Genomic DNA, 14,210 nt, shown 5'->3' with positions numbered 1-14,210 from the left:
AAGCCTTGATTAGGCCATTGTGAACTTTCACCTTGTTTTTTAGGTGAAGCACCTGAAACTTTTTTGAGGTTAAAGCAATTCACCCTATTCTTTACACTTCACCCTATTCTTTCAAAAGATTTGCCTTTCCCACTATAAAATATAATAATAATCACTACACCCTATTCTTTACACTTCACCGCATTCTTTACACTTATTTCCATTTTGCCTTTCCCACTATAAAATATAATAATAATCACTATTTAATTTTAAAAATACAAGAAGACAAATCTTCTGGTGAACCTTACAAACCTTGGAGTAGGTTAAAACATTATCTCCAATGGAAGGGCCACCTTAATGTAACCCCTTCCACTGGAGACATGTTAGTTTATTCCCCTTTATACAAAAGAAAAATTTGGAAGCAAGACCCTCTAATGACAGCAGACTCGAGAAGAGAAAATAGACGTCGAATCCAATCGCAAATTATAATGGCACATCCTCACGACTAAAGAACACGGGGTCTTTAATGAAGACCCCGTCATGGGATCGACGACGGGTGTGGCACGTGCGACTCTCGAGGGAGATAGATGTCCAACAAAAAACGCAAGACAAAAAAAGTAAACTAAGACAGAAAAAGTAAACTCGAACATGTCCGTTTAAAATCAGACGATTGAGCTTCCCTCTGCTTTTGTGCGCGTAGCTGCTCGTCGTGGATCTCATGACGGGGTCTTCATTTAAGACCCAGTGTTACTTAATCCTGAAGGTGACACATTTCAATGACATTTAAGTGAGTAAATCATAACTGCTCATCATGAATTGACAAGCGCTTTGAACTAAGGGGAACAAAGTATAAGCCATTGAAATTCATAGTCAATAAAGAGATGAGACTAGCTTTGCATTGAACATATACATAGATAGAGTGATGTCCAACAAAAAGCAAGCTTGGAAAGAAAACTAGACAATGAAGACCACAAGCAAGTTGCAAACAAACAATTGACTTGTTCTTATCTTGGAGTAAAACAATTGACTAAACCGATTTTAATGAAGCAATGTATTACATACCTCCAATAATATCCTCTCCTGCCACGAGTCGTCGTGTCCCTCAATTTTCCAGCAACATCCTCCTTGCACTTTTATCTTACTTTCCCTCCATGAGCATCTTCTTAAATTCGCTTCAAAAAAATGCATCCAAAATCGTGATGACATACTTGATCATCATGTGGCCATCATATCTCTGTTCTATTGGGCTACATAATAAACCAATGACTTTTGAAAGACTTTTTCATTTTCACACCCACAATGCCCATGGCAAGTTCATGATAGGAAACTTTTAGTGTTCCTGTCTCTTACAAGAGAGGCATTAACTAAGCATTGTCTTTTGTTTTGTATATGGAGTACATTTGTATATGGTAGCGAGTAGTGATGCACCGGGCCAATTTTAATTCCATGTTAAGCTTTGATGAATGGATTACATTTTTTAATTTTGATAGCACTAACTCTCATATTTTCAAATTTTCCATATTATAGTTATATGGATTTTTTTTTCGAGTGTAGTTGGTATATTCATCAAATATTCATGGCTATAAAAATTAGACATGCAAAAGGCCATATTTAAGGGAAAGCGATTAATACTTGGCCTTTTAATTTTTTAAATTTTTTTGAAAAGAAGTGCTCCCCACTAAAACACTTAGATCTGTTGATATGATACATTAAAGTGAGATTTTAAACTCATGCACCATATAAAAATAAGGCAAATTTTAAGCATAACATGAAAAAACCTTACTCTAAGTTAGTGGGGAAATTTTTAAAGGTTTTTATTAATTCAACCTCAAGATTCCCTCCCCTTAGCTCGGCAAAATTTTAGGCTCCCATATGTCCCTTGTTCCAGCGTCCCCTTTCACCACTACTTGTTTGTTCAGTGGTTCCTTACAAAGCTCTTCATCATATGCTTCTACTACCCTCCCATTGCACACATGCTCCTAGCCCTCTGCTCTCCTTATCACCATCACCTTCGATGTTTCATCTGTGCCTCACAAAGGTCTTCATACCACTCACAAGGATGATCACCACATGCTCTCGGAGCGAGACATTGTGCGCTTACACACAAGGCGGAGAGAGAGAGAGAGAGAGAGAGAGAGAGAGAGAGAGAGAGAGAGTTGTGTGAAAAACAGGCCACACAGGTGGAGCAAGCCATGCGAAACAAGCAGATGGAGGAAGTCTCATAGGGATGCAGATGCAAGAGGCCACATATATAGAATGACGAGCAGAAGGAATAGGGGTGTGGATGGACAAGGGACACGCAGAAGCATCATAATTTCTTCCTACTTCAATGCAACTCTCTCTCTCTCTCTCTCTCTCTCTCTCTCTCTCTCTCTCTCTCTCTCTCGCACTTGGCATTGCCTTTTCCCACCCCCAAGAACACCATTCTGCTTTTCCTCAGTCCAAAATCATTTTCCTTCCCTTAAGCTTGCAAGATTCCGCTTAAAAATATTGGTTTCAAAATCATACCCACCTACTAGATCTACAATGTCACCTTAACATGCAAACAAAAAGCGAAGGCCAAGGGCCCCCTCACATAAGTAACAACAAAGGAACTTCCACACCATCCCCCAACAAATAGAGCTGGAGCACAAAACTAGTCCCAACACAAGGGATTGTGCAAAAGAGTGCAAGGTTGTTGATATCGACTCCAAACGAGTTTCACTCCTCTTTGACGATGGCATAAGGGATTTCCACATGGAATACCTCCCTCTTCTTGAATAGATACCATTGTAGTTCTAGGGGGTTCCTTCTTTGCATGCTTTTGAGGGCACATGTGGTAAGAATGACCTTGTTCACCACAATTAAATCATCTATTATCCTTACAATAACTCTCTATATATTCAAGAAATAAATCAGTTCTTACCTTGGTAAGCAGATTTGTCTTTAGGATTCCTAGGTTTGGTAGGATCATTTTGATTTGGATTACATTCTTTCTCCTATGGCTTGCCTCTCCTATTCTTTGGCTTGGAACCCTTGTCCAAATTTTGGAATTTGATGTTCGAGGCTACCATTGAGTGGTGGATAACCTACAAAATGGTCCAAGGTCATTGTGCACTAAAATAGTCTCTACAATCTTTAGGGAGCCCAACACAGAATTACTGCTTTTGCTCTGAAAAGTTGATGCACTTGTGCATCGTAGCTTTGAGATATAGATCCCAATACTTCTCCACCTATTTTTACATGTTCTCTCCATTGTCAAGCATTAGGCTTCACCGTGCCATCACCACATGGCTGGAAGCCCAACTAGATAAGAATTGCTTCATGATAGCAACTCGATATGTTTTCCAAGTCTTTGGAGCTTCTCCCTTGGAGCATTAGCTTGCCCACCATTGACAAACTAATTTTTGGAAATGCATAGCAACATGTTGGACATTGGATTACTCTTAAAATAATTCGTTCCCAAAGGCAACATCAAATTGCTAGATAAAGCCTAGAACTTGAGTTTGGATGACTCTAAAAAAAATTCGTCCTCAAAGGCCACATCAAATTGCTAGGTAAAGACTAGAATTTTGTCCGCATTGCCAAAAGTTCCATTGAATGAGAGGAAGGTTACAATTTTACCTCCTTCCTTGAACTTTCTTAGAAAAGATGCACTCTTCAAGGTAGCATGAGAGCATCGATAGCCTCTCCGCTTGCATGCTCTGAGACAATTGCTATTTGAGTAGAAGGAACTTCTCGATCCATATGAACTTGATGATGACAAAGAGATGGATGGTTTCTTCCTCTCTGCTTCTTTTTAAGCTTCTTCTCACTCTCCTCATAGTGATGAGAAAAACAAGAACTTGAAGATCGCCTCCCAAAAGGAGGTAATGGTGAGGGTTTTCTTCGACGTCTCCTAGGGCGTACATCTAAATCAAAGGACACAAGACTATATTTTTCATTCACAGGATATTTCTCCATTGTAACTTTGTATTTCTTCTTTCCCTTTGCCTCACATTGAGGGATTCTTCATCTTTTTGTAACAAATAAGTTCTTTTTTTTAGATATTCATAAAGACCAAACGTTGTAGGAAACACCGGCTTTAGGATATCTTCATCCACTATCTTTATTTGATGATAGCCACTTTTAAGGTCAATCCTATTGAAGTAGGTAGAGCCTTGTAGCTTATCAAACAGATCTTCTACCCAAGGCACGTGAAATCTGTTTTGATAGTGATATGGTTTAGTGCTCGATAGTCCACACACATACGATATGTACCATTTTTCTTTTGCACTAAAAGGACTGGAGAACAAAAGGGAGAGGAGCTAGGCCTCACCATCTCTTTGTCTACCAATTCTTGTACTTGCCTCATTACCTCCTCTTGTTGAGCTTGGGAAACTCAATAATGAGGCGTGTTAGGCGGTGAGCTTCCTGGTAGGAGCTCAATTTGATGGTCATCATCCCCTCGTTTTGAAGGTAAGTCCATAGGGATATCATTGATGAACACATCTTGGAATCCTTTTAGAAAATTAGACTAGTCTAACTCTTCTTGATTCCTACCATTTAAATTTGATGAAACATTAGGACCTTTTAGGGACTCTTTGACAAAAATCATGTAGGCAAAAACTGAGCTCTTCATTGATTTATCAAAAGCACAAGGATTTACAAATGGTATAGTACGACCAAACTTCAGTAGCATCTATATACATGCTCTTTTCCTTGTAGGTGAAGTAGATTCTCCGTTCAGGGAACTTCATGTTGGCAGCCATGCGGTTGAACCATGGTGCCCTAGGATAGCATCCTCATGTTGGAGAGGAGACAAGAAAAAGCCTTCTTTGTCGACATAGCTTTGGACATGAAGCCAAAACTTCCCAATCAAGGGAGTAACGGAGGCTTGATATCCCTTTAAAGGTGTGTTAGGCGTGTGCGCGTCTGTCGCACGTGTCAATGCAAGGGAACTTGCCGATATACTACGTGCGAGCCACAAATGGCTCCAAGCACGCAACTAGCCTAAACTAGTAAGCTCAAAGATGGCGATGGTGTGTCACTCACAGCTCTACGCTTGCTGTCGTGGAGGATTCCTCGCCGCGAAGAAGAAGGAGCTGCCGCTGCACCGCATTCAACCGCTTCGCCCCGCCATGCCGTCATCGCAATGCTCGATCGCACTCTCCGCTCCAGAGTCGAGAAACGCCCACAGCGCTGTTGCGCTCCTGTTGAGCCTGCCCACGAGAAATTTCCTGCACCTCAACCCGACGACTTCTCCTTCCTAAGCCCCCCTGCACACGGGATTTTCCAGTGCTTCATCTTCGACCCCGACTAAGCGGCCATGCCCGCCTCCCTCTCGCAGCAGAACTCGCCCTTGCTTTGCATGAACATGCTAAAAGTGGAGGTCCACGACCCACTGTGCATAGAATAGACCTTGCTCTAATACCAGTGTAAGATCAGGGGAAACTAGGGTCCGAGAGTCCACAACCCAACCACCCTTCTAATAGGCAAGCCCCTGGCCCTTTGCCCTAGTTGAACTCCTCGTTCCACACCGCCTAGCCCGGCCCTGCCCTTGTCTAGTCCGACCTTGCCGGTGTCTTGACATTCTAGAGGCACATTAGTGGAAAAAGGTACCAGCACTTATTGAACACAATTAAAAAACATAAGGAACCCTAACCTAATAATTTGCACTCACCCTAGAGAATCAAGGGAATATGATATTGTAGAGATTGGGGGGAAACCCTAAGGCTAAACCCCTATCCTCGTCGTCGACAAAAATAAAGTCATCATCCGTGAGACCATATGTGCCATCCATGTAGTCATGTAAATCTTCTTCTTCATCAGAGGCACCAATGTTTACTAAGAAGGTCACTAGACGCCTATAGTCATCTTGGTCAAAAGGGTAGGCTTGTGCAATGGGAGAAACGCTCTCTACTAGTATGGATCAGTCGTGGTCAAGAGACGTATCAGCCATTCTAACTCCTCAAAATTCCTCTCACATGCTAGCGTACCTACCAAATCCCATTCACAGACAAGCACCGAAAAGACCATGTGAAACACTTGTGAAAAGTAACGAGGGTACCTCTCACCGAAGGCAAGAGTGGATGACTCTAGCGTACTAGCCATATCTGTACACATAGATATATGATGGTTAGAGTGCAAATATTACAAGGGTCGTGTTCTTGTGCAGAATGTGTTTTTATGATTTTGTGTTATGTATAGAACTTGTAAGTTTCCACATTATTGTTTGGTGGATCTTGCTCTTTTACTTTTTTATCTTGTTTTTGTGAGTATAAGGCTTATATATACATTCCCTAGGATTGGAGATTGAGAGGTCAGGGAGGAAGGTTGAGAGGGAAGCAAGTGAATGATGGATGTCAGCAAACACTCCCCCCTTCCTTGGGTAGATCATACTTTTTGGAAAGATGTCGTCACCTTTTGAAACCAATTGTTCCAAGCTGTTATAGGTGAAGGCTTTAACCAATAGTTTTCGACCGCTCTATGCATTTCATCTAGTTGCAAGGGTGGTAAGGTACTCTCCCATCATTTTATTTACAACGTTGTTGTAGGTGGTGAACTTACAACGTGAGGTGCAAACTCTTCCTTGTTTGTATGGATATGTACAATGGTGGGTGGAGGTTGTGTCAAAGGTTCTATTTCCGTATAGGAACTACATGAAGAGCAAGAAGCTTCATTTGACTTCCCTGTTCTTGAGCTAGGTGGAACAAATCGTTCTTTCTTCGGTACCCACACTAGCTCTGGAGCGGGTGTGTAGCATTATGTGATTTTTTTCTTTCCGCAATCTTCAATTTGTTTTGGAGCCATAGGATTGGGCTCACATGGGTCATGTGACAAGTAAGAGCACAATTTACGTTTTGGCACCCAGATTTGATCATTTCCTTCATAGTAGCCTTGGGCTTCCAATAGTTTTTTAGGAATCCAACGCAACTTTTCTTTACATTTCTTGGGGCGAGTAGGACGTCTCTTACCAGGCTCCCGTCTGTTAGCACTAGCTATGGGTGCTAAAGAAGCTTTAGGGACCCACTTGTATATTTTCTTTGTTATAGTGGTATGGGTATTGTGTGTCTCAAGCTTTATTTCATCTACATCAGTTGAAGCACTAGAGAGTTGGGCTATAGGGACATATGGTTTAACTCTTGGACATGAAATGTTTTGGGTTTTATTTCCTTCAGAAGCAATATCTCAGGGACTATGGATTGAGTGACAGAGCTAAGAGTTGGTTTCTGTGTTGTGACACCCCCTGTCCCCCAATCAATAGTGCATTTGGTGGCTATCATCCACGTGCGTCCTAAGTTTATATTACCCTCCATAGTTCCAACAGGCATGACCAAAAAGTCTTGAGCTACAACCCCATTTTCATAATTGACAGATGTGTGCCAGATTCCAAAAACTTCAGTTTTATGCTTGTTGACACCCTTGACTTGGATAATACTCTCAGATAGAGGTGGCTTCCCTAACTGGCACCACAACCCATATGATAGCAGATTATATTTAGCACCCGTGTCCAATAAGGCATTATATAGCACTTTTCCATATGCGTTGTTTAGCTCAATAGGGTATCGTAGAGGTGTGTCAGAGTCCAACCAATTCTTGTCGGTTTCAACGTGGAATGCATGTGTAACTCCAAGGTTAACCTCTCATTTTCGTCTTATGCGTTGTTGTTGCTCCTTAGCCTCAGCTTGAGCTTGTATCTTCTTCAATTCTGTTTGTGCCTTGGCTGCCTTTTTTGTATGATGGCGCGTAGCTCCTCTTGGCTTAATGGATCATAATATCTTTTACATTTGCTCCCATTGAGGATTCCAATGGTTTCAACTCTATCAAGAGTCTCCACACGAATGGTTCCTTGTGGGGTGATCTCACATACTCTATATGGTCCTTTTCCCGCATATTTCAACTTTTTCTTTTCGTTACGCACTCCATACATGAAAACTTTATCACCAACACTGATATCTTTGTTCTTTAGATGACGGTCAAACCATTTCTTCCTCCTATCTCTCTCCACAAGTGCATTTTTTGCACAGCTAATTGCCTATCTTCATCTAGCCTTTCAAGGATATATAATCGCATAACTAAGGGGTTACCATCCCAACCTTCTTGAGAAGCTACTCGAAGACTAGGAACGACAAACTCACATGGCATAACCGTTTCTTGGCAACTTTGTATGCAGTACGATAAGCCCATAGAGCTGATGTAAGCTTTAAATCCCAATCTGTGCGATGAGCTTCCACCGTTTTGGTCAAGATAGAGATTAAGGTCTTGTTGGTGCTCTCAGCTTGGCCATTTGCTTGTGAATTATAAGGTGTGGACTTATGGTGAGCTATCATAAAGTTGGTAGTGAGTTCTTTTATTACTCCATTTATAAAATGCGTACCATTGTCACTCACAATCTCAAAGGGACAACCAAATCTTGTAATAATGTTCTCAAAGAGAAACTTGGCAGTTGACCTCGCATCGGCTTTACTTGTCGCCCTGGCTTCCACCCACTTTGTCACATAGTCAATGGCAACGATAATATATCGAGATTGAGTGCTACAAGCTACCGGACTAATTGGGCCTACAAAGTCCAAACCCCATTTTTCAAATGATTGAGTCACTTTAACTGGATGTAAGAGCATCTTATCCTTTTGTTGTGTGATCTTGTGACGTTGGCATTCATCACATCCTTTTGCAAAAAGTGATGCATCCTTGAATAAGGTAGGCCACCAATAGCCTGATTGCAACACCTTTCTAGCTGTTAGTTCCCCTGAGAAATGTCCTCCAATTATACCCATGTGGGCTTCTTGTAGTATGTATAAATACTCATCCTCACGGGCATAACGTCTAAGAATATCATCCTTCCCTAGCCTGTAGAGAGTTCCTGCAATGAGAGAGTAAGGTTCACATTCTTTTAACAGTTTTTGAGCTATGTCCTTACGAAGCTCTTTGGGTGGAAAACCATTAACTAGAAAATTCACAATCTTCTCACTCCATTTAGGTATGGTTTCGACTAAGAATAGAGAAATATCGGGCAAATCATCATCGACTCCAATAGGGGCTTTACCATTGGGTATGCGAGACAAATGATCCGCCATGATATGTCTTTTACCAGGTCTTACCAAAACGGTAAAATCAAACTCAAGGAGAATTAACAACCATCGTGTAATTCTCCCGTGGAACAAGGTTTATTTACTAGATACAACAAGCCTTGATGATCAACATAGAAAAAAAACTTGTTGGCCAGAAGGTAGTAGCAAAATTTCTTCACTACATAAATCATACCTAAACCTTCTCGCTCTGTAGTGGTGTAGTTCCTCTTGGCATCATTCAATTGAAGACTTGCAAAGCTAATGGGGTAGTCCAGTTTATGTTCTTGTGGTTGAGCTAGAACACACCCAATAGCAAAGTTCGATGCATCAATATGCACTTGTAAAATTACATTCCAATCGGGCACTCGTACAATAGGAGCGCTAGTCAAGGTCTTTTTCAATGACTCATAAGCATGGTCACACTCTGCGGTCCATTGGAACTCAATAAGAAGCTTGTACAACGGATGAGCTATCTTGGCAAAGTTTAAAATAAACCGTCGGTAATAACCAACATGGCCCATGAACCTTTGAACTCCTTTACAGTTTGTAGGTGGTGGCAATTCAACATGGCTTTAATTTTGCTCTCATCTGTGGAAATCTCATTTTTGGACACTATGTGCCCTAAAATGACTCCATGTTTAACCCAAAATTGGCATTTGAAAGGGTTTAAGGAGATGCGATACAATCTGCACTTCTCAAACAGTTTTCGTAAGCATGATAGATGTTCTTTCCAAGAGGAATAAACACAAAGTTCATCTAAGAAAGCTTCACAAAACTCCCTCAAATATTCTCTAAAAGCAGTGTTTATTAATCTTTGAAAGGTAGCAGGGGCATTTATTAAGCCAAAAGCCATAACACGAAATGCGAACACTCCAAATTCAGCTATAAAGGCTATTTTAGCTTGGTCCTCCAGCGTAATTGTGGTTTGATTGTAGCCAGATTACCCATCTAAAAAGCTATAAGCTTCCTTCCTTGCAACTCTTTCAAGCACATGTTCTGAATATGGCAAGGGGTAATGGTCCTTCCTAGTGGCGGCATTGACCTTCTTGAGATCCACGCACACTCTGAGTTTCCCATTCTTTTTTAGCACGATCACTATTGGAGACACCCATTCTGAGTGCTCAATAGGGTATATGTATCCGCATTTCACAAGCTTTTCAATCTCTTCTTGAACAATTTTGCATATTTAGGATTCATTGGGTAGGGTCGTTGCTTAATTGGTTAGCCATGCTATTCATGGGGATTGTGTGTTGCACCACGGAAGGTGGAACACCTTTCATATCATGATATATACAGGCAAATATATCCCTGAATTTCTTGAGAATTTCTTTAAGTACACACTCCTCAGTCTCTGTCAGATCTTGGGCAACGAAAACAGGTTTGGACTCTTCTCCTGGGTCTGCTAGGTCTATTTGCTTAACTATCGCTGGACCTTCATAAACTCCATTGCTCCCATCGATAGGTTTTCTTTGAGCCTTTGTATACAAAACCTTACGTTCCTCTGTGGTATAGTATTTGAAATGTTCAGGTGCAGGGTGTAAGTTTGTGGGGTCCTGTTGTTCTGTGGACTGTGATTTCACTTCTGATTTCTTTTGTTGTTGAGCTAACTCTCCATTTTGTCGTCTCCTTTACGGTACGGCTCAACTTTGGCTTCCCTGTAGACTCTAGTTGTGCGATGTCAATGGGTTGTGGACTACACCACATAACGCTTTGAAGGTATTCACCCCAGTTATCTACCAACTTCCGATGAGCATCAAATGCCCCTATATAATTAAGCCATTCTGCGGTACATTTCTTTTCATTTATTCTAGCATGCACATTTTCTCGATATCGTCGCCTCTTATAGCTCTTACTCTTCTTGTCTAATTTTCGATTACAACCGATCTCTAGTGAAGAGTCACTAGATGAATCGCTTCTTGTGTCTTCTGCTCCCTTGGATAGATTGTGATCTAGGGTACCACTGGGCCCTGAATGGTTTGTCCCCACATTTGCACGAAGATTTAACTCAGATTCTTCGTCCTCAGAGTCAATTTCAATTGATGATTCTGACCCCAAATCGTGTGGGCTATAGTCTTGTGAGGCGCTACTAGTGCTAATGCCAGTCAAACCTTCATCCTGTAGGTCATCAGAAGCTATATGCATTGCTTCTAGCATACTTAAGGGCATGAGTGGTGGTGTTTCATCCCCCTCATGTGTTACCCAGGTCTTCCCCCTATTTCCCCAAGGGTCTATGGTTGCTGCTAGGTGGACCCAATCCACATTGTCCGACTCAGTCATCCCAGGTAGTACATCCATATAAGGAGAATCTTCCCCAACTTTAGTGTTCGCTTTACACGTGTGACAATACTGCAATGGGGCTGAGTGAACTGTGGTGTCAGATCTATGATCAATTATGAACATGTTTCCTAAGGGATGTGCTCGACCAGTTACAAGATCCACTCGAATGCCAGAATCTTGGAACTGCAGGTAGACATGGTTTTTAGACCAATCATGCACCATTTTTGTTTCCCTCATAAAAGGACGTCCTAAGATCATCTCCGATGCCATAGTGTGCTTGGAGAAATCTATAATAATGAAGGTAATTCTTATTTTATGTCCAAAGACCTTGATCTTGAGATCTTCTAGCATCTTATTAGGTTTAACAATAGACCCATTGGCCATCTTCACTACTATGGTTGTGGTCGCAACGTGAGGTCTTCCCATAGTTTCCCATCAATTTTTAGTCACAATGCTAACCCCAACACCACCATCAAGGATTCCCTTCACAGTTAATCCCTTAGTAGTGATTGGTATGGTCTCATTGGATTCATCACCCTCAAAGTATTGTCCCAACTTGTTAATAGGTATTTCTATAACAAGGTTCTCATCTAGGTTGGGTTGTGGATCTAAGTGTTCCTCCTCTATTGACATCTCCCCAACTCCATCCATCTGTGAAAATTGTGGTAGCCCAAACTTCAGTTCTCCATTGAGGAAGGCTCGAAGAGTTGAGACTAGCTGAGGGTCTTTATATAGTTTGGACATGATGGTGGTTCTAACTTCTGAAGACATGAAATCCATCAATTTGGCAATGTTTAACGGCACCTTTTGGGCTTCAGTCCCTTGACGTGGGGAAGATGGGATCTCCATTTCTTCTATAGGATCAGGTAGTCCCTCTGTAAAAATTATTTCCATCAAGAAGTGAGTACGCCCACTTTCCCATGACTTTAAGTCACTTTCTTCTTGGATGACACTAGGTATGGCTAAGGGTCTATGGACTTGGTGAGCTTGTTGTTGCATAGGGAACATTGTGTATGTAATCTGGATCTGCTTAGGTGCTGGTTCTAGATCCCTTTGGGTATCTTCTACCAAACTCCTTAATTGATTGACTCGCTTAATCTCCTATGTAGGGTTTGGATAAGTTCCTATATTCTTCTTGGATCCTGGCCATTGTGGCTCATGAAGATCTTCCTTGTTGGTTTCTATCTTAGTGGTCGTTTTGGTCTCCATGGTTTCTCCTGAATCAGAATCCTCTTCAGCTTCGTTATACGGGGACCTCACCAGTCCCTATGTTGGTCTTTGAACTGGGGTCTGACTTCGCTGCTTTTTTGAACTGGGGTTTGACTTCACTGTTTTTTGCGTTCTCTTCCTTCATGTTTTCTTCTTTTTCTGAGATTGGGCAATTGATGCTCTGTCTCTTTCCTCAAGAATATAATTTTGTTTTTGGAGCATCGATCGTGTGAGTATGTTTACCGGTACCACATGTGTACTTTGTGATGGCTCCTCGGTAACCTCAATCAAGTTTAATGGCGTGATATTCGGTGCATTTGGATTATTTGAACATTGGGAAATCAAATGATCTATGCCACATCGATTACACATGAGTATCGGCATTGTAGACGTGCTCGCTTGATTGGTTTGCATTAGTGTGGCGTTGTTTTGTAGCCTAATAGGACACTCGGCCACACGATGTGGACCTCCACACTCAGAGCATTGAAGAGGTGGTCTCTTAGCAGTGTAATTGATATATTGGCCTCTTATAGCAAGAGCACCTACTTGATAGACATGTTTGGCTTGTCCCCAATAGTCCTCCATGTAGTATTCTGGACTTTCTTTAAGCGCATCCATCCCATAGGAAATATTAGGGTCTATATCTTCCTCACAGCCTTCCAAACAAGCATTAGATGACTCACAACCCACTTGATTCACAGATGTGATTCTCGGATGTGGTGGTTGCGGTCCTAGCACTGGAGGTGGTAAGGGTGTTGTTTGACAACATTTTGGGCCCTAGGGACCATGTGTTGTGATGTTTGTTCAAGAGGTGGGGCCGGCATCAATGCAGACACTCGAGGTGTGTCTGTCCATGCTAAGGTTGGTCTATAGGCCATTGCATGCTTAAATACTATGCAATCCTTAGCTTGATGACCATACCTCCCACAGGCATTGCAGTTCCCATTAATTTTTACCTTAAAAGTAGGGCATTCACTGGTACTATGCGGTCCATAGCATACTGAGCACCATTGTTGCTCCCTTCTTGGATACATATGATTGTTTTGCGGAGCATGATTGTCTCCAAGACTCTCTTGAATGGTCTTGGTGAGATCTGCTAAAGTCATCTCAGATAATAGGCTTTAGGGTCATTGGCTGATGCCGCGATGCTTGCGAGCTAATAGATTTAGGCTCCACAGACACTCTTTCTCCTTGAATCATTAAATTACCCTCCAATTGGATCGCATTGGTGGTAACCGCTTCCCAAGTGGTGATACCTCTAATGACTAGGCCATTGTAGATATCCTCATGTCATAATCCCATAATGAATCTATCAAGCAATTGATTATTATTGAAGCGCTCATTTGGATTACAACGAGAATTCAAATGCTTCAAGCGACTAATAAAGTCTCTCACCGACTCTCCTTCCTCTCGTTGGGCATTCTGGAGCTGAGAGGATACATCCCAAAGCACTCCCTCTTGTATGTATTCTTTTAAGAACAGTCTCCCAAGAGTAGGGTAAATCGTTTTTTCTTCTACGCTTAGGGTTCTATACCAATCCCCAGCCTTCCCACTTAAGGTTAGGCTTAAAGAATTTCATATTTTTTCAAACACTTCGATATGCTTTCTCACATCCACGTTGTCGGGGGATTTGTGTTCGAAAGGTGAGCCAGGAAGGCACGGGGCCTCTGGCTGTGAGAGGTGTGAGGAAGAGAGTTGCAACAGACACAATTA

This window comes from Adiantum capillus-veneris, chromosome 10, assembly GCF_014529385.1.
Source record: "Adiantum capillus-veneris isolate H3 chromosome 10, ASM1452938v2, whole genome shotgun sequence".
NCBI classification, from domain to species: Eukaryota; Viridiplantae; Streptophyta; class Polypodiopsida; order Polypodiales; family Pteridaceae; genus Adiantum; species Adiantum capillus-veneris.
The sequence above is the reverse complement of the archived record's forward strand: the minus strand, read 5'-3'. Positions refer to the sequence as shown.